Source organism: Balaenoptera acutorostrata, chromosome 13 (assembly GCF_949987535.1).
Source record: "Balaenoptera acutorostrata chromosome 13, mBalAcu1.1, whole genome shotgun sequence".
Lineage (NCBI taxonomy): Eukaryota > Metazoa > Chordata > Mammalia > Artiodactyla > Balaenopteridae > Balaenoptera > Balaenoptera acutorostrata.
This window is the reverse complement of record NC_080076.1, coordinates 78,989,966-79,012,165: the sequence shown is the minus strand read 5'-3', so window position 1 is coordinate 79,012,165 and position 22,200 is coordinate 78,989,966.

The following is a 22,200-nucleotide window of genomic DNA, read 5'->3' as shown; positions in this document are numbered from 1 at the left end:
GTCCCGTTATTCATGAGGTTCAGCTACCTTCTCCTTTAGACATGTCTCAAACAAATCCCACGTCCGCTGATAACACGCTGAATGATGGTGGAACGAATGAATTCTAACCCGACTCATCAAGGTGTTCAGCATCTCTTTCGGGTACCACTTAAAAGGTCTCCGACGAAGTCTCCCAGCCTCCTCCCCAGCTTTTGCAATCTAGCCTCTATGCTGGGATCACAGCTATCTTGTAAAAGTGTAGATTCGACCGCGTCCCTTCCCAGCTCAAATAATTTCAATGGCTCCTCACTACCTCCAGGTTAACGTCCAGGCTGCTAGAGGTGGTCATCGGGACTCCAAGCTCTGCCCTCTGTCCCTTCTCCGACCTCAGCATGCCCTCCTCCCCTGCCTGGAGCTTGAGTTCCAAGAGCACTGAATTACTTGCCCTTTTCCACTCACCTCTCTGTTTTGCTTATGTTATCCCACCTGGCTGGAATATCTTTCCTTCTTCCCTTTGCCCAGTTAATTCCAACACATTCCTAAGAATTTCCTGGAGTACCTAAAATTCATCTTCTCTTACATGACAAATAGAGCTCATTCTCTTGCCCTTTCCTGTGGATATCACACAGCCTTAATATCCATCAGTGTTCGTGCTGGCATTTAAGTAGAGAAACCATCATTGAACGAACACTTTTGCTATGATTATTCTGGTAGGTTGTTTTCCTTTTTGCTCTGTGATCAACGGTGCTGAATATTTCCAGGTGTAAATATGCATTGCTCCACCCTTAGAGTTATTTCCTTGGGCTCGATCCTTGAGAGCAGGACTGTTGTGAATTAGCATGTCTCCGATTTGATATTTTGCCAAATTACTTTTCCAAACAGGCAGGCCCACCTGCGCTGTAAGCAAGTATATGGTCGGTTCTAGCCTTCCACCTGGGTCTCCCTGGGGTGGAGAGAGAAGAGTGAAATGTGATGTTGGCGGCAGAACGGAATTGCTATTTGGAAATAACAAACCCATTGGAAGGAGGAATTGGATCTCCATTTACAGTGAGTCGAAATGGTTTAAAAATGGAACCCGAGGAACACTGAGGCATTAAATGAGAGGGAAGATGTCTAAAGACCTCAGTGAGTGACCGCTTGAATCCATAATGGTTGGGAAAATAAGATCGATTTCATTGCATGAAATGGATGCTTTAGGTGACAGCAGGAGACCTGATTTGTTGAGTGTCGAATTTCCTTCAGGTTCCTGGTTTGGGGTTTCCAGCAGTCCCCGCCCCGCCACAGCTTCATATCATTTGAATTCACTTACCCAGAGCGCGATCCAGCTGAAAGTAAAAAGAGACTTTAAAAAGCTTATTTTTAAAATCCTCATAAGGTGTTTTGGACATCAAATACCTCTTAAAAACCACGGCAGTCCTTTCATGATTTAAGTGTAAATGATTCTGAAACATATGGATCACATTTCCCTCAAATTCCTCCTGGTTTTAAAAGTGAAAGGCAGAGGAAGGGGAGAAATTGTAGATTGCTCGGCCCCATTTGGAGATTTGATTCGTAGGCAAACATTGAACCGTGGGGCGGCTGGGAAGCAAACGTTGCCGGGTTTCTGAAGAGGGTAATGTTAGGGAGTGCTCAAAAAAAGGACTGTTTTGTTTAAATCCTCAAGTCAGCTTTGGTTTTGGGTTCCTATCCAGGCATAACAAAGACCTAAAGAAGCCATTTCCAGGCTCTGATTAGTGGGTCAAAATTTCCTAAATAGCTAGTTGGAAATACAGATTCCAAGGCGACACCCCAGCCCTTCTGAATCAAGATCTCTACCTTGGGGACCATGGAATCTGTATTTTTAACAGCTCCCCCCCCCGGCCCCCACCCAGCCATCAGGTTGTTGGGTTAATTGCTATTTTACAAGAGGGTTCCTCACCCTTGGCTCTCTTGGTATTTGGGGAACACCTAACTTTTCATTGTAGGGGGCTGCCCTGTGCATAGGAGGATGCTGGTAGCATCCTTGGCCTCTACCCACTAGATGCCAATAGCACTCCCCACCCAAGTCATCAGCCAAAAATATCTCCGGAGATTGCCAAATGTCCCCTGGTGGGGGGGGGGGGGAGGGTGGGGGACGGAAAGGGAGGCAAAATATCCCCGGTGCAGATGACTTTAAAGTGGCCAACCAATCAGAGGGAGTACAATCATTTGCTGGGGTGCGTGCCTGTGTGTGTGTGTTTCCATTGGGTGTGAGTTGTGGAGACTTCCCAGAGACTGGGAAGTTAGGAAGGCAGGGGTAATGCCAAGTGTTCTGTGTTTTTGCGCCTCCCACCTCACCTAATTATTTCTTACTTGTTCTCCTATGGTACGTGTGTAGATTGGTTAGTCCCCATTCTTCACTCCCTCAGTACTATAGAATTGTACTTCCCCACCCTCCCCCAGGTGTCATGACGGTGGGATAAATGTCTTGACCATGTGACTTGCTTCGGCCAATGGGATGCTAGGGGATGTGGGCGGAGCAAAGGCTTTAGATGGGTCCTTGGGTTGGGTTCCTTTCCCTAGGCTCCACCATGAGAAGCCATGTGCCAAGTCACCGCTGCCCCTTCAGCGTGAGCCCGGGTAGAAAAACCCTGACCCCAACAAGAAGCCTTGAGCCCAGCCTGACCCAGCCAAGCCACAGCCAACCTACGGACCCGCAAGTATGATGATAAATGTTTGTTGTTGTGCGCCCCTGGAATTTTGAGGTTGTTTACTACAAAGAAAAATACAACAACCCCGATTGATGCAATACGTGGCAACACTCCAGAGTTTACATTAGAAAGTTTGGTACAGCAACTAAGAGCTCAAGAACGGAAGCCGGAAAGACCAAGTTTCAATTCAAGCCCCAGCCCTGCCCTGTTACTTGACCACTATGTTACTGCCCTGTTACTTAACTGCCCAGAGCTCCACTCCCTCATCCTTTAAAAGAGCATACAAAATAACCCGCCAGTCTCAGCTTCCTCGTCTGTTAAATGGGCTGCTCTAATAGTACGTGCTTGGTAGATTGGTGAGGATTAAATGTGATCTGTGGAAATTGTAGAGCCGTCAGTGTCTGGCCCATGGGAAGCACATGATAAAAGTGAAATTTTATTATGCTCAAGGACATAGAATGTATGTGCATCTTTTTTCCTCCCTCCCTTCCTTTCTTCTCTCTTCCTTCTTGTCCTCCTTTTCTCCCTTCCTCCCTCCTTTCCTCCTTCTCTACCACAAGTATTAATTGGATACCTGCTCTATACCAAACCCTGTGCGTGGTTGAGCCGGATCTAGAGCCCAGTGTGTGTGGAAACCAGACACCTCTGGGCTGGGGCGCGAGATCCCACAAAGAGTTAATCCCCAGGTAACCAGGAGCCAAATAAATTCTGCCCCGCCAAACATGCCCCAATCATCATTAGTCATGGCTTGTTGGACGCGAGGCTCCTCCCTGGCGCTTATCTCCCCGGCTTCTGTCCTCGGCCAGGCGGCCATATTTCACCTTCTGAAAACAGATGACCTCAGGGTCAAGGAAATGAAAGCCCCATTCAACAGGTCTGCCTGGGACTCAGCAGGGAAGGAGGGCGCGGGTCAGTGCGGCAGCTCCATCCTTGCCAGGACAGGCCCAGAGCACGTGCTCTAGGGACCCGGGGCGTGAGTCTTGCTGTCCAGCGCCCTGGGGTCAGGTCCGAGGGACAGGATCAGGGTGACAATGAGCCCAAGGCTTTGCCCCCCCCCCCAATAAAGCAGTCAGGCCGGGGGCCGGGCCTGGAGGCCGTATTTGCATAGAGTCTCCCAGGATGCCTCACTGCAATCCTGTCCAAGGAGGAATTCCCGTGGAGTCCAATTCCAGGTCTGGGGGTGGGTGCTTGCCACCAGGAGCCAGGCTGGGAGAGCGGCAGATGTGATTCCTGTCCTCATGAGGCTTACATCCCAGGGAGGGCAAACTTACCCACTAGGCATAATGTTTTAAATTCTTTACAATCAGAAGAAAAAAAAAATAGAGTTATAGAAATGTTTTAATTTTTCTCCCCATATCAGAAAAAAATTTTTTTTAAATAATTAATTTTTTATTGAAGTATAGTTGACTTACAATGTTGTGTTAATTTCTGCTGTGCAGCAAAGTGATTCAGTTATACATACATATGCATTCTTTTTTAATATTCTTTTCCACTATGGTTTATCACAGGATAGTGAGTATAGTTCCCTGTGCTGTACAGTAGGACCTTGTTGTTTATATGTAGAATCTAAAATACGACACAAATGAACTTATCTATGAAACAGAAACAGACTCACAGACATAGAGAACAGACTTGTGGTTGCCAAGGGGGAGGGTGGGTAGGAGAGGGACAGACTGGGAGTTTGGAGTTAGCAGATGCAGAAAAAAAAAAAAAAAAAGAAATCTTTAGGCCAAGAAAATTGATTAAGTTTTGCCTACACAGAAAGAAAAATAAGTTGTTTAGGTATCTAGAGTTACATCAAAGACAAATTTCAATGTTGATATTATTATGGTGGAAGGGAGAGGCCCACAAAGGCAAAAATGCATCAGGCCCAGGAAATTGATCCTTCAGAAGCCCTGAGTGAGGGAGATAAGCCATCCACATGGGAACAAATGAATGTATGAGATACATTCAGATCCATAGGTGCTATGAAGGTGATCAAGAAGGGTGATACAAAATACAACAAAGGAGAGAAAAATAACTTGAGGGAAAAATTACTTTTGTGGGGGGCTGGGGAGATTAGAGGTAAATGATAATAATGGTAAGACAATAGCAGCTACATTTATTGAATGCATAGTAAATGAGTTAAAATGTGTAAAGGACCTGGGCTTTAAGAAATACTCTCTAACTGTGAGCTATTACTACTACTACTGCTACTACTATTATTATTAGACATGCCAGGCATTGTGCTAAATAGTTTATGTAGTTTATACATATAATTTATCTTAGTGTGTGTTTCCCTCAAGGCAAATCTTGACACAGGGACATAGGTGTAGATGGTTTACATGGGAGGTGATTCTGGGAAGCAGAAATGTAGGAGAGAAAAAAGCAGGGAGGAAGACAATTAGAGGTGTGATGGACTGAATGTTTGTGCCCCCCCAGAATTCATAGCTTGAAACCCTAACCCCCGATATGATGGCATAGGAGGTGGGCCTTTGGGAGGTAGGCAGGTTTTGATGAGGTCATGAAGGGGGAGCTCCGCATGGTAGGATTATATGTGAGGACACTGCAAGAAGGCAGCCTCCTGCAAGTCAGGAAGAGAGCCCTCACCAGACACTGAATCTGCTGGCACCTTGATCTTGGACTTCCAGCCTCCAGAACTGTGAGAAATAAAAGTGTCTTATTTAAGCCACCCCATCTCTGGTATTCTGTTATAGCAGCCTGAACAGACCAGACAGTATGTTAATGAGCAGGTCTCCTTGGAGTCCCTCTGAGGAGCCATGTAGAATGCAACTCCAGACTGCCCCAAAGAGGGCAAGGAAAGCTGGGCACACTGCAGTGGGGTGGGAGAATGCCCTTAGGCAGAAAAGAGGGATACCACCAGCAAGCCCAGGAATCCTGCACTGCAGCTGGGGGTGAACTGAGGGGTGGCTGAGGGCTTGTGGAGCAAAGAATCTGCCTCTGCCTCATTCATGAAATCATGGTTATGAAACTGTGTGGTGGATACTGTTAGGATCCCCCTTTTGTGGAGTGGAAACCAAGGCACAGATAGGTCAAGTGACTTGCCCAGGATCACACAGCTAGAATGAGAGCCAGAATCCAAGTCTCTCCATTTCCTACAGCCCGGACTTTGAGACACACTGCAGTGCAATGGCTAGAAGCAGAGGTTTTGGAGCCAGACCCTCTGGATTCAAATCATGAATCTGCCAGGTATAAGTAGTGTGACTTGAAGACTTTTTTTTAAAGTTATTCATTTTAAATTATTTATTTATTTATTTATTTGGCCACACTGCGGGGCTTGCAGGATCTTAATTCCCTGACCAGGGATTGAACCTGCGCCCTATGCCGTGAAAGCACAGAGTCCTAACCACTGGACTGCCAGGGAATTCCCTTGAAGTCTTTTTCTTAGCCTCTCTGTACCTCAGCTTCCATGTTTAGTTGTTGTGATGTTTAAAAGATTTGATATTTGCAAACAGCTTAAAACAGTGTGGGGTATATAATAAATTCTCAATAAGTGCAAATTATTTCAACCCACTGGTTTTCAGACTGTGGTCCCCAGACCAGCAGTATCATCATCACTTGAAATTCACATTCTCAAGCCCCTCCCCAGACCTGCTGAGTCAGAAACTCTGTGGGTGGGGCCCAGCAATCTGTGTTTTAATAACCCACTACCTGGGTGATTCTGCTGCACGTTCAATTTTGTGAGACCCTCTTTTCACCAGTCCACCAGCTCTTACTCCCCAGAATGTAGTCTGACATTTTCTTGCAAGTGGCTGCAGCAACTCCTGCCCCTGAAGCATATTCTAAAGGTATCAGAAAAAGCTTCTGCCTATGGCTCTCTCTCCTGTAAAGCTTCACTTCTTTGTGTTAAGAGCTGGCTTCTGGTTCAAATGCAGAGATTCCCGGAAGGGGTAAAGAGGAAAGACTTTTGTGGCTCACACCTTGGTAAAAATTAGCTAATGGGGTGACGTTTAGCTGAGAACAGGTTACATTTGAGGAGAAACTGGAAGAGCGTCAGAATTTAGGCACTATTGGAGAAGATGAGGCATTCAGGGGAGTGGAAGATGGTGGTGGTAAGAAGGTAGAATAATGATAAACTTTATCTACATCATACTTTCCCCCCAGTTTTAATGAGATATAATGGCATGTAACACTGTATTAGTTTAAGATGTATAACATGATGATACAATGTATGTATATATTTACATTATAATTTTTAAGAATTGGGTCAATGAGACCATCCACACCAGTCAGGATCTGGCCAAGAAAAGAAAACGAAACAAAGCAAAACACCCTAGGATTTCCAAGCAAAGGGAGTTTAATACAGGGACTTGGTTACACCATAGATAGAGGAGTTGATAGAAGCCAAACAAGGAATGGTGACGTTACCTAGAGACTAGCAACACCAAGAAGCTGCGGCTGGTCCTAGGGCTGGAGAAACAGAAGGAGGAGGTGGTATTATCAGAACTCAGAACCATCTAGAATGAGTTGGAACCGCAGCCAGGGCTGCTTGGAAGGAGCTGGGACCGTGGAGGAGGAGGATGTCTGATGCGAGCTGGAGTTACAGAGGAGACCCAGTCACAGACAGAGACAGAGGTAGAAACACCCTGGATTCTCCTTTCCTCCCGCCCTCTAATTTCCTGTTGTGGCCTCCCATTGGCCTAACCTACCCAGAAGAGCAAAGGAGCTTGGGAAATGTAGTTTTCGGAGATACAGAGCCAGCTAAGGAGCGTGAATGAATCTGAAATCCTTCTTTCCTTCCTTTTCTTTTCTACATTCCTTCCTTTCTCCCTTCTTTCATTTTTCTCCCTCCCTCCCTCCTTCTTTTTCCTTCCATGTTGCCATCCACCATGGTAAACAAGAGAATACTGGTAAACAAAACGGCAAACCAGGAGGTTCATACACTTTAGTCTGGATCTGAGGGGACACCCTCTTTGAACCATCAGAGAAACAGGACGTTTGAAAGGATGTCAGTTGTCTGTGCTTCAGGCCCCAAAGATGAAGGGCTGGTTAAAAGGGCAGCCTGATTCTCGAGATGAGAGCTTCCCTCTGAGGTCCTGCAGAGCTCCCTTGCTCAGGCCAGCCTGGCTTTTCTCAAAGGACACAGGTTTCTCTGATCTCTAAAGACGAATGAAGCCAGTTGGGGATTGGCAAGATTTGTCCTACTTCAGACAGATTATTCCACGTGGGAGAAAGAGGCGGTTCAGGGTTCATCTCTAACAAGTTTCCTGACAAGCATCTCTTCTACTGTGTGAGTGTTTAGAATATGAAGTAATCATTAAAACCAGGACCTACTCTATAGCACAGGGAACTATACTCAACATCTGTGATAACCTATAATGGAAAAGAATCTGTAAAAGAATATATGTGTGTGTGTGTGTATGTATAACTGAATCACTTTGCTGTACACTTGAAACTAATACAACATTGTAAGTTAACTATACTTCAATAAAAAAATAAATACATAAAAATGAAAAAGAATACAAAGTAATCAATAAACTGGAAAACACAATTTCTGATACTTGGTTATCTATATTATTATTATTATTATTACAGTCATAATAATTAGCATTGCATACAGTGAAAAAAATCTGTGTACAGCATAGTAACACACAGCTGTGTGCCTGCGTGTGTGTGTTTTAATTGAGGGCGCCTGACCTTTTTTGTTCACAATCAGCAGTTGCAAACAGCTGCTATAAATTATTTTGATTGTCCAGCAACTTGCTGATTTGAGTCTGGCTTACACTCTGAAACAGTGCTTCCCAGTGATGACTAGCTCAGCTTTTGTGAGTTTGGACCAACCATTTATTCATTCTCTCAAACAAATATTTATTGAGCACCTACATGGGGCACCGTCCGAAGCGCTGGACATTAACAGCTGTGAACCAGGGAGCCCTGAACGCCTGCCTTCGTGCCACTGGAAGTTAAGGGCAGTTCTTTTCTTTCTAGTTTGCGGTGACAAAACACACTCGGAGCTGTGGGGAGAGATCTTGACTTCAGAAAGCTCCGCAGGAAGAGTAATTCTATAACCGAGAGTCTGCAACTCTGGAATCACTAGCGCAAGGATATTTGTAATCTATTTTTGAAAATGCCCTTGAAAACACGAAGAGCTAATGGCAGCAGAAGGGACTCAATTCCTTCTTCGTGGTTCGTTAGACTATGGACGGTCCGTTGTCATCTGCCGTCTTCCTCCTGTGTGGAAGGATCTTGCCCCAGCACAGGATCTGTTCCCCTGCCCATCCTCCCTGGATCTCTCGCTGCTGTACACAGACTCTCTGCTTTGTGCTTCCCCTCCTGAGTCTCTGTAAGCAGGCCGCCCTCACCTGCCAAAACCTTACTTTGCCTGAATTCCCAGTTGGCTGAAGCGCTTGGAAACTTCCATCTCCAAGGGGGTGGGGGAGAGCAGTCCGGGGTGGGACCTGAGAGTCTGCATTTCAGCCCCCAGGGGATGCCAATGCTGTTGGTTTGAGGACCACATTTTGAGCAGCAAGACTTTAAGCTTAGCCCAGGGTCCACCCTCTAGCAGGTGCTCAATAACTATAGCCCCTATTGTGATTGTTGTTATTGCTGTTGCTTTCTAATGTATTTCTAGCTGTAATTGCCCCTAAGTGACTGTTACGAGGCATGTCCCTGGCAGGGTGCGGGAAATAAGAATTACAAGGTGAGAATCAGGGAGCCAAGAGTGAATGACACCCACCCTAACCCGGGTCTCCCAGTGGATGTCGATAACAATAGCTAATATTTATTGAACAAAATCCATGCTAGGCCTTCCGCTTTGTTTTATCTCCGTGAATCCTCATATTAACCCTAGGAGGTAGGCAGTATCATTGATCTCCTTTTACATAGGTGGAGACAGAGGCTAAGAGAAGGGAGGCCATTTGGCCATTGTCTTCCATTAAGAAAAAACAGAGTTGGGGTTTTGAACTCAGGCAATCTGATGGACAAGTGCAGACACATAGCCATTTCTTCATGCTGCCAGGAAAGAGGTGTGACAAGGAGCAGAGACTTAGGGCAAAGTCAGTGTACTTGTGGTGTCCCAGGCGAGCCTGACACATGCTAGGGGCTCAGTAAGTATCTGAGGAATAAATGAGTGAGTAATGCAGTAAACCTGCCCCAGGAATTCCTGGCCGTGCACCGTGGTCAGCCCTCCTTCGCTGGTGCTCCGGGCTTCCCCTCTCATACCTTGGGCTGCAGAAGAAATTCTGCTTGTCCATCCAGTTGCCTCTGGAGCATCAATGTCCCCTTCTCCCTAAGCCTGGATCTTACCTCTTTACATCCAAGGGGAATGCTGCCTGCAGAGGAACCTCCAAGCTTAGGCAGAAAAATTTCACCCTAGGGTAGGGACGATCAGAGCCACCTCTGGGTCCCAGCACCCGATGTATGTCTGAACTTCATTCCAGTTGCACACATGCAGAGTGGACACTGGGCATTCGCTTTGGCTGCTCAGCCTCCAAATCTCCTTCCCGCGTCTAGGGAGCCCCCGACTTGATAAATCCCAGGGGAGGCAGAGACCACCCCCCTCCCTTCTACAGAAGCCGAATGTCAGGTTCTTCCTTTCCACGATTCTCTTGCCAGCAGGATGCTGACAGGTGACCCAGGTGTTACAATTCATGCTCCATGAGGCAAGAGGTCTTGTCCATTGTGTTGACTGACATAACCAGAGTTGCTAGAACAGTGTTTGGCACACAGGATGCACTCAATTAATACTTGTGGAACCAACACACTCATTTAATCTCTCTTCACCTCAGTTTCTTGGCCAAGAAACTGTGATTTTAATACTGACCTGCCAAAGTTGGCATGAAAGTGAAGTCAAAGCCATGACGAGTGTGAGCTTGGGCAAGCTACTTACTGTTGTTATTCCCATCTGTAAAATGGGGATAATAGTGTCTGGCTCTTAGGGTTGTTGCAAGAAAATCAAGTGATTCAACACATGTTAAGAGCACGTGGTAAATAATCAGTGTTGGCCCTTTCTTCTCTCTCCCCCTTATTCATCATCACCATTACCACCACCACCACCACCGATATCATGCTTATTCTGGTTTCGGGCAATTCTTGGATATTCAGCAGGCATATGATAAACCACCAGTTGAATCTGAATCTTATCAACAAAGAAATTGCCTCTTCCATCTTTCCCTCAAGAGAAACTGGGACCAATTGTCCAGGTGCATCCTGCAAGCTTTCCCTTAAGAACTGTCAAAAGTGTGCCCCAGTGACCCTAATATCTGGCTGGGTCCCTTAGGGCCAGGATTGAGGATTATGCTGTCGGTCTCTGCCAGCTCTGACAGGTTGATTTGGGTTTGGATGGGGGGGACCTGGAGAGAGAGAAAACTGGGGGGGGGGGTCAACAGACCCTCTCCCTGGCCCCCATCAGCTCTGTAAGCAGAGATGGAGTCTGGAAGGGAACTGGTAAGTGGCGAATCCTAAATACTCTTCTGCAAAGAACATGACGTAGCTGGGCTCAGCCCAGTAAATGTAGGCCTTGGGAGCCAGACTTTTTACAATGAGATACTTTGAGAGGTGGGACATAACCGGGCTGGCTCCAAATGTTCCCTCTGGGAGAATTCCGCTAGAAAACCATCCTGCCCGGGGCTTGTTCAGCAAACCCTTATTTACGGTAACATGCATTACAGGAAATTTTTATATAAGGCATTAACGTGCAGACAATTTAGGACATTTGATCGTCTTACCTCTCCCGCTTCCTAACCTCCCTCCCCCCCTCCCCACCCCGCCCCACCACGCAGCGTCCTCCATCATTCTTTGGTCTTTGAATTTCAGCTGGATGCGAAGGCTGATAATAGCTAAATAACATTGCAAACAGGTGCGGGCCTCTTCCGCTCTGGACAGCTGCCACGGTTATGTGATTCCTCAGCTGGGGGCGTGCTGTTTGCCTGGCCTGTAAGGTTGGGGGTGGAGCTGAGGGTACTTGTCTCCTCTATCTCTCAACCCCCCTGGCCCCCCCTCACTCAAGCTGTGCTGGGCCCTCGGGAGGTGTATACAGATCTCTCACCAGGCAGGCAGAATTCCCTCTGCTTTCTTTGTTCTGTGCTCCAATATGGGTATCTGTTTCACCCATCCTATTAGGGGGGCATTGGTTACTTGGGGCAGTTGGGCATGATACTAAGAATAACAGTAATAATGACATAAACAACCACCATCAACGCAGTCCCTGCTACCATTGGCTGAGTGTTTGCAAAGCTCTCGCTTCATCCATTTGCATCATCTCTGTAGTCATAGCTGTTAAGACCACCCCAGGGCTTGGCAGTTCAAGTTCTGACTCGGCCACTTAGCAGCTGTGAGACCTTGGGCAAATGCCAAAAGCACTCTGTGCCTCAGTTTCATTGTCTGTAGAATGGAGATGATAAGATGTCCCTCTTCATGGGGTTGTGGGCATTTAGAATGGTACATATCGCTATATTTATTTATTTTTTAAAATATTTATTTACTTATTTTCTTATTTATTTGGCTGCTCCAGGTCTTAGTTGTGGCATGGGGGGTCTTTTTTTTTTTTTTTTTTTTAGTTGCGGCATGCGGGATCTAGTTCCATGACCAGGGATGGAACCCGGTCCCCCTGCACTGGGAGCGAGGTGTCTTAACCACTGGAGCACTAGGGAAGTCCCCCTATTTTTATGTTTCTTTTATTCTTACAAAAACGTGAAGGCTATTACAATGATCCCCATTTTACAGGTAAGGGAATTGCAGAGAGTTTGAGTCACAAGATAGAGAGTGGATTTTATTCACTGGTTGGTCTTGTATACATCAAGGCTGTTCATTCACACATGCGAGGATTTTTTTTTTTCTTTTTTGAGTGCTATGTGTCAGGCACTGTGCTAGGGCTGGCCTGGAGTGGAGCAAGGGAAGCAGATGTGGGGCAGGCATGAGAGGGAAATGAAAGCAGGGAGTTCCATGGGAGGAACTCAGAGCCAGAGGTGACTGTGAGAATGTCTCTTCCAAGTCTGCAGAGAAAGTCTGACCATGGCTTCCAAGTCCTCACTGCATCTGGGAACTCAGCTCCCATCACTCTCCCCATCACTCATGGCCACAGCTGTCTCTTTGCTGTACCTAGAACGTGAGCAAGACCTTTGCACTTGTAGTCTCCTCTCTCTGCTGGAATTCCCTCCCTCCAGATAGCCTCTCTCTCTCCCTCTCTCTCTCTCTCTCTCTCATAAGCCTGCTTTTTCCTCCTCTCTTCTTTGTAGCATCAATAACCACCTGACATATTTCTGTGTTTTGTTTTCTGTCTCCTACTTCTAGAATGCAAGCTCCATAAAAACAGAGACTTTGTCTCTACTGTTCCTTGCCATATGCCAATGCCCCGAGGAGTCCCTGGCATGTAGAAGGTACTCGATAGATATCTATTGAATGGAGGAACATAGGAAAATCATTGTTTGAAATTTAGATTTCTCATAGACAAAGTTTGGGCTATGAAGGAAAATGAATAGGCAGGTTGGATTAGTTTAATCTCTTCCAAAGCATTCTCTGTACAGGAGAACAGAGCCCTGCATGTGTTGGAAGGATGGACCCTGGGATTATCTATCAGTTAGGAATACTTACGGTGAGAGGTAGTGGCTTAAACCAAAAGAATATTTATTGTTAACTCAAATAAGACCCAAGGTATGCAGTCTAAGATGGTTACAGCAGCTTATGAATAGCATTAAAGTCCTAGTCTCAGCCATTCTTATCCTATTGGCTTTCATTCACCATGCTTTTCCTCTCACAGTCTCAAAGTGGCTGCTACAGTTCCAGATATCACACAAGTATCCCAAAAGAATAAGGATACAAAATGTTCCTTGAAAAGCTCTGTTTTCTTATCCTTCTCAGAAAGGGGTTGCATAGTAATTCCCAGTTGCAAGGGAGGCAATGAAAGACAGTATCTGGCACACAAGAATGGGCTAGCAGTGATTTGCCTAGAGTGAGAATGTTTTGTCAATTGAGACCGGGATTATTGGTGCCCCAGACCAAATTGCCATATTGTTAACAAGGATGATGGGACAATGGGTGTTGAGTAAACAATGCTTGCTACAGATGCATTTCCAAGGGTGTTTGAAAGAGCTCCAACTTCATCTTCTACACATCAGACTCCCAGGGCCTTTGTAAAAAAAAATTTGGCTCAGTTAACTGGTCAACCTGCTCTATACCAGCCTTGCCCCTTTTCACTTAAAAAGGAACTGGCTAGAAGCACAGGCTTGGAATTCAGACTAACTTGAATCCCATTTGAGGCAAGTGACTTCATTCAAATACAGCCAGAATTGGTGGAGAGTGAATTTTACTACCAGGAAGTTCTGAGAGCATAATGGCCAATTGCCCTTTAAGTATTACAGTTTGTGATAAAAATTACTCTGATATGGTCAATATGGCAAAACAGACCCCTGCCAATTTACTTATATGCGTGTGTCAAAACATCTCCCTTTCCTAGCTCCTTCAGTAACATTGAACCTCTAGGAAAATTCATTCTATTTAACACATGGTTCTAATTAAATACCTGCTGTCAGACCCAAGGACCCCAGGGGTAAGAAAATTCACGTTGAAAATGAAAGACTTTCCATGTCTTTGCCAACTTCACTAAAAACAGGGATAATAAAACATATGTCACTGGGTTGGGTGGGGATGGATTGGAAGAGACCATATGTATGAAGTGCCAAGTATAGACTTAAAGGGGCAAAAAAAGGGAAGACATCCTTTTATTAGATACTTAGGTTAGTACCTCTCGAAAGACAAAGCCCCACTGCTCTTAGTTCTCTTTTAAATAAAGTTTAATGCCATTCTTAGCACATTTAATTCATACCTGATGGAATTTTTTAAAGCAAAGGTGTCAACTGCCTACTATGGGCTAGGAGTCTAGAAATTTTAAGGGAGCAAGATCTCTGACCTTGAGGAACTCCTGGATGAGGTCAGGGGATCTCAAAGTGTGATCTCTGAACAAGCAACATCAACATCACCTGGAATCTTGTTAGAAAAGCAAATTCTTGTCCCCATCCTGAGCTGCTGAATCAGAAATATATGAAGGAAGGGCCCAGCACTCTGTGTTGAACAAGCCCTCCAGGGAAGTCCGATGCAGGCTCAAGTTTGAGAACACTGGCCTAATGGGAGAGAGGCGAGTCAAAAGACAAGTACAATTTATTGTGGTGAGCATTATTATGGTCCAGGTAAATCCAAGGAGCTATGGGAACGCAGAGAGGAGCAGTTAACTCAACTTGAGGGCTTTGTAGAGGTGTTAGAACATGAACTGAATCATAAAGGATAAATAATGAAAAGGCCCCTTTCCTGGAACCAGGAGGATGAATTTAATGATCTCCCAGTTTAATGATCTCTTAAGTTTAAGACAAGAAGAGTTATAGTGATTGGTGGGGAGAATGGGCATGAACATCTGGTCTACCCTAGGTTGTGTCATTATGAGGGTATTTCATAGGGTCACCCCTATTGAGAGCCTCAGAAAAGTCCAGCTTAAAGGAGCAGTGCCTCATGCTACATAGTCCATTTGGAGTCTTGGGTTTTGTAGGGAGGCCCTCTCAAGGGCCTGAGTTATTAAAGTTGTGACAGACTAGGGCTTCTCAGACGGTTGAAGGTTTGGAGGCATCTAGAAGATAGTGTCCTAAGAGTGAGAATGTTGATGGTGTAAATGAAGAACAGCTTTGCCTGTGCGTGTGGAGAGAGAAAATAAGGATTCAGGTCAGAGCAAGTGTTTTAAAAAGGCTGTTGATTTCACATATTGAGAGAACACTTTCCAGTGGGAAAATGGGCTGGTAAAGGGTCGGTTCTTATTTACAAGGCTTAGACACAGCCTGAAACATTCCTGAAGCAGCACGGTACTCTCTAGTTTCCAATGAACTATAAATCCAGGAGGGGGAGAAGAGTACCACATGCTGTCAAATCTAAGAGAAAATGCAGTTCCTTTGTTAGCCTAAGACAAAAAGAAATAAGACCTCTGCCAATTAAACTATCATGCACCATTGATTGTAAGATACATTCTGATTTTAGAAATAAAAAGAAGTGAAAAATGTGCACCTGTGAGTAGATGAACTACTGTGCTCCTAAAAGAGAGATCAGGCAAATATACCTTTTGGGTCTGACTTTGATCCCAGTTTAGAATTATAGGCTTTTGGAGTTGAAAAGAGGTTCAAGTGGTTTCTCAGTCTCGGGACAATTGACATTTGGGGCTGGATGATTCTTCACGGTGGGGTCTGTCCTGTGCCTTGCAGGGTGTTTAGCGGCATCCCCGGCCCCCACCCACTTGATGCCAACAGCACAGCCCCCTCTTCCACTTGTAACAACCAAAAACAACGTCTCTAAACGTTGACAAATATACTCTGGGGGGAAAAATCCGCCCCCTGGTGAGAGCTACTTGATTAACGTTCTCCTAGGTCAGCTCTCCCCAAACGCCCAGCTTCAACCTTGGTGATTTTATAGGTGGAGAAACTGAGGTCCAGATAGGGGTAGTAAATTGCCCTGAGGGACTTCTTGGAGCCCAACCAGAGACCAAGGAGCTGTTTTCACGGGAGGTTTTCTTTACATGCATGCATTCGTGTATTCATTCAGTCATTCACTCAAGCAATACTTTTGTGGAGTGGCTTACTATGCATTGGCATCGTGTTAGGTCCTAAGGAAATGATGCTGTTTTAGTTTGAGTTTCCCCAGAAACCCAAGGGTTTGTGTACAAGTCAAGTACAAGCACCGGGGTTTGAGAGACATGCTTGAGGGCAAGTGGGCTGTACAGGAAGTGACGGAAGTATGCACAGGGAAAGGGGGAAGTGAGCCGAAGAAGGGAAGGCAGACGATCAAGAGTGGATTATTCAGGCGAGTTACTGCCATGGAAACATGGAGCTTAATCCCACTGCGGCAATTCCGGGAACCAGCATCAGGCACGTACCCCGAAGTTATCCACCCCGAGGGGTCAGGGAGCTGGGTGTGCCTATGCCATCTCCCACCATTCATTGGTTGAGGCTGCTCCTGGTTAATTACCCAATACTCTGGCCTTCTGCATGGACAGACATAGACTTTAGTACCAGAGTAAACCCTGAGATACCTAAACCTAAACCCTAAAAACCCTAAGATAAAAAAAATTAGTGCCTGGCAGTAGGAAGTAGGTCCCGCTTGACTGGAGTGGTAAGAGGATTCGAGTGGGCACCAACATCGAATCAGATATGGTCCCTGTTCTCATGAAGCTCATCCTTCAGAGGGGTGACAGATGTCAATCCCTCCATTAAATGTAAAGCCACGCAAATTTCAGCACTATGAAGAACGGGTGCGTGGTTCTATGTGTGTAAGTAACTGGGGAACTTGAATGAGTCCATGTTGCCATAGGAGGTTGCCTTGGGGAAGTAACATCTGAGCGGGAATTAAAGTCCAAGGGGAGAGGGCAGAGGGACAGCACGTGCAAAGTCCCTGTGGCAGTAGAGAGCACAGCATATTAGAGGAAATTTACAGAAGCCAGATGGGGAGGGAGGAGAACAGCGGCTGTAAAGCAGGGGCAAGAGTGGCTGCAGCTGTGGTTGTGGCTGGAGAGGTCTGCAGTGGCCAAACCTTGCATGCTATGTTAAGAAGTCAAGAGCCATAGGGAGCCATTGAGGGTTTCAGGAAGGGGGGCGGGGATATGTTAGGATCTGCACTTTGAGATGAATACTTTGGCTATTATAAACAATGGATGGAGGCAGGGGCAATCAGGGATACCACCCAGGTACCCCACATCCCAGATGGGACCTGACAAAGGCAGCCAACAGGTATTAAAAACGATCCTTTGCACTAAGAGCTTTACCCGGGATAATTTATGTCATTCTCACAAACTAAGAGGTTGGTGCTCTTTTTACTAACCATTTCAAGGGGGGAAAATGGAGTCTCAAGGTCACCTAGGAAGTGGCAGAGCCAAGACACAGCTGGCCCTGGATCCTGCACTCTGAAACCCTGGGCTGCTCTGTCTCTCTGGCTTGGATTAGGGCGGTGGTAAAGGAGATGGGAGGGAGGGAATGCTTTGGGGATGACTTTCGTACAGCGCTTATTAGCTCATCTATTCATTCACTCATTCAGCCTAAGCTTGTTCAATGCCAACCCCATGCCAGGCATTGGTCCTAAGGCTCGTGCACGCTGAAACACTGCTTACCCAATCTTCTGGACAATACTGTGAGGTGGGTTTGTTGTTGTCCCATTTTACAGAGGAGAAAACTGAGGCTCAGAGAGATGAAATCACCTGACCCCAGACACTTAACTAGCAAGAGGGTAGAGTTGGGACTTGGACTCAGATTGGTCTGATTTCAAAACTCATATTCATTCTTTGACCAAATCCATAGCCCCTGGAGACCCAGACCAGCCTAGGGAGTAACAGACTGTAGGCCGAAGTAGGGACTGGGGAGGCTGGGTAGGCCTGGGAGCTCTCAAGCACTGACACAGGGCCTCTAACAGGTATGGTATATAGTTTTAATTAAGGCCATAGGGGTGAAATCAGAGAACTCGGATATGGGGGGCCAGGGGCTTCCCCTCAGGGTGGGTCTTTTGGGTCTTGGCAGCCTTCCTGATGCATGTCCAAGGGACAAGTACCTGGCCAAGTCATAGAATGTTCCAGAATCAGGACTCCAAGATATGATCTGGCTTTTAAGAGTAGGTGAATATGGACTCCATGAAACCACGAGGGAAGACAGGGAGAGAGGAAAGTGGCCAATAGCTCGTCCCACTGCTTCCTTCATTAAATATATTCTTTTGGGGTTGCATGTGAGTTTTCCAGCTGCAGGGTTATTGGTCCCCAGAGTGACGGCAAGACCTGGTTCTTAGGAACTGCCCTCGGATTTCTGGACACCATCTGGGGTCTCATTGAAAGAGCCCTGGGCTGAGGAACAGAGGCTGGACAGAAGCCCAACTTTGCCCCTAAGTGTCTTGGGGTGACTTTGCCTAGTTCTTTCCCCTTTGCTCCTTCCGGGGCTTTCCATGCTGTTATTTGGAAGGCACCTTGCCTCACCATTTGGGACACCTCATTACTACTGAGTTTCCAGCACACCCCATCCCAGCCACTGCCCTGGGATTCCATACCCCCGATCCCTCCTACCTGTGCTCACGATTACCCCTGGGATTTGGGGGTGCAGGGCTAGCACGGGGTAGAGCAGCTGGGCTGATGAGGGAGGGAAGAAGTGGGGAGGGGGGTCCCAGAAGCCCTGGGAAGGGATGGCCACCGTTCCTGAAAGTGAAATACAGAGCCCCCAGCCAGAGACCACCCTTGCGTTTCCTGGGCACGTGAGTTAGATTGAGCGACTGCCCATTTTCCATCTGGATTGAGCGACTGCCCATTTTCCATCTGGGGTCTGTTTTCAGACTTCAACCTGACAGTCTGGACAAGGAAAAAGGAGATAGGGGTCGGAGATAGGAACAAAGCAGAAGAACAAGTCAAACACTGATGGAGCGCCGGACAACAGCATTTTAACAAAAATGTAGAGCTGAATCTGAAACTCGAAGAAACCCCCAGGTTCAGGGCCAGAGGTATAATTTGTGGAGCCCATTGAAAAATGAAATTGCAGGGTCCTTGTCTAAAAAAGCAGGAGGAAAGTCCCAGTAAATGTACTGAATTATAAAGCTTTTTCCTTTCTCCTGTGGTTTCTTTCTTAACCTGTTGTGGTGGTTTTTATTTGCCCTTTAATGTGGTTCAAAATTAAACATAAATAGATAAAGATTTAAACCATGAGCATGAATTGTACCCTTCTTTATGTTGTGCAAGGCCAAATTTAAATGCACATGTAAGAACCTTTGTCTCATATGTGGAATCCCTGAAACTGCACAATTTGTATCTTGCAGCTTTCAGCCTGGTGGTTGGCTTGATGTTGGATTTCCCAGCCTCCAGAACTGTGAGAAATAAATTTTCTGTTACTTATAAAAAAATAATAAAAATAATAATATGAGTAGCAAAAGATATAATAGGATTTCTTGATTGACCTCATTTTAACTTGATGATCTCTGTAAAGCCCCTGTCTCTACACAAGGCCATATTCATAGAGACCAGAAGATAGGACTTCAACATAGGAACTGTGGAGTCGGGACACAATTCAGCCTATAACAATCAGCACGATGCGATTTCTGAATACAAACAATGTTGTTTATTGTCTTCTTTAGATATACATGCATGTTCACAGACCAATAAAACCTGGAAAGATGCGTAACTGTGAATAGTGTTTACTCTTGTGGTGAGATGGAGGGAACAGGGCTTGTTATTTTATTTTGTTTTTTAAACATATCGTTTTTTATTTTTTTTTAACTTTTTCTTTTTTTTTTTGTTTTTGGCCGCACTGCGTGGCATGCAGGATCTTAGTTCCCTGACCAGAGATTGAACCCAGGCCCCCTGCAGTGGAAGCACAGAGTTTTAACCACTGGACCGCCAGGGAAGTCCCAGGGCTTGTTATTAAGGTCATCTGTGACTTGAGTCTCATCGGGAATGTTGCCATGTTTCATGAGGATGATTTATTTGTATGTGGGTGTAGATGCTGTTGGTACCTGGTGTAGATTCTTCTACTGGGCTGGTGCACCCACCTCCCAGCTGCTGGGGGTGTTGCCTGCTAACAGCTCACAGCTACCCCCTTCCCTGAAGAATTGCCCTCCTGCTAATTATGTACCCCCCGCCCTTGGGGCAGGCCACTTGAATGACTGACTAATACAGGGTACAAAAGGCCAGCATCCTGGCCTCGAGGGGGCAGGGAAACAGTTCTGTGAGCCGTCCCTGAGCTCCCCTCGGGATCAGGCTAAGGCCAGACTTAAGCTGAACCACAAAATCCCGTGGCTTCTGAACCCGCCCTCCCCTGCTTCCCTCACCTCCTTCCTGGCTTTTCTCTGGAGAGTTCTTCCTCAATAATTCACTTGAACAAAAGTCTCCAGCCCAGTCTCCACCCCTAGGGAGCCTGCTTTAATCTGAATGTTTGTATCCCCTCCAAATTCATATGATGAAATCCTAATGCCCAATGTGATGGTGTTAGAAGGTGGGGCTTTTGGGAGGTGGATGCGTATTTCCATTCACTAATCAAGAATGGGATTAGTGCTCTTATAAAAGAGACCCCAGGGAGATCCCTAGTTCCTTCTGACATGTGAGGACACAAGGAAAAGTCTGTGACCCCAGAAAGGGCCCTCACCTTACCATGGTAGCACCCTGATCTTGGACTTCCAGGCTCCAGAATGATGAGAAATAAAATCTGTTGTTTATAAGTCACCCAGTCTGTGGTACTTTGTTGTAGCAGCACAAAGGGACTAAGGCAGAGCCCGATCAAAGATATGTTACATGTATAATTTTTCAAAATGTTGATATGGCTAATGTGTATGAAATTTCTCATTCGATAAGGCTTTATTTGAATGTATTATCATTTTAGGTGCCTTGGACCACTGACACCTGCAGGATATGGGGTCAGGGACAGTCTATTTGCCACTGCCAGACTTAGGAGGCCAAGTTCCCTGGCTCCAAAGGCATCCTAGGACAGTCCTTAATGTCCGGAAGGGTCAGCGATGGCTGGACAGAGACGGTAGCTCATTGGACAGTTGAATTCCAATTGCCTTCAGAGGGAAGAGGGCAAACTTGTTTTGACGTTCCCTGGGGCAGATCAAAGGGGTTATTAGTGACCATTGTTAGGCTATGCTCCTAACCAAATCTTTTCCAATTAGGGAAAACGAAATCTCTGCTCATTTGGTGAACCAAAGCAGAACGAGAGTCCCTAATGACTCCTTTGAAAGGCCACAGTGAGGCAATTAAATTGGTATAAACTATCTGAAATTTGGGATTTGCCCGTTACAACAAGAGCCATAAAACTGTCGTATTTGATGAAAAAATTTGACAGCCATGAACTTATCCTAAGAAAATTATCAAGGATGTATGCACAGGTAGCATGTGAAAGATGTTCATGGTAGCATTATTTATAACGATGTGAAGGAAAATAACTAATGTCTAATGTAAGGCATTGACTAACTCACGATACTTTATAAGATGAAGATAAAGCAGTTATTTAAAGATGTTGTCAAAAGATAATGAATGACCAACACATTTTAATGACATGTTATTAAATCAAAAATAGGTTTCAAAATAGATTGGATTGTAATTTTTCTTAAAAGTATGATCACTTAGGAACATTATGGAGTTCTATACACCATGATGTTAAAAGTTGTCTGCATTAAAGAGTTGATTATATTTAATTTTGCCTTTCTGCCTTCCTTTATGCTTTTCTGCACTCGTAAAGAGTTTATGTGTTTCAAAGGAATAAGCCATCTGATTGCTTTTGTTGTAGTATGAAAATGACTAGATTTATCATCACAGCACTGCAAACAATCCTTGCCTAGAATGAAGCACTTTTTTGGAAAAATGTCTTCCTGTTTCATGAATGGGGGGATTTTTAAAACCAGAGGTATAATCTATTTTCCCCAAATCACACATCAAACCTACAAAAGGGAGGGAGAATTGGAAAAGCCAGTCCACGCTCATAAAATAGCAATTGCTACTGTGATGTGGTATATCATTCAGAATTGTTTTTTTCCAGTTAAAAACAAAATGAAGTTTAGATTTCTGTGACTGTAAGATTCTAACTTCATGGAAAACCATTCAGAAGATTCTTGCTTTTCTTCTCTTGTTCTC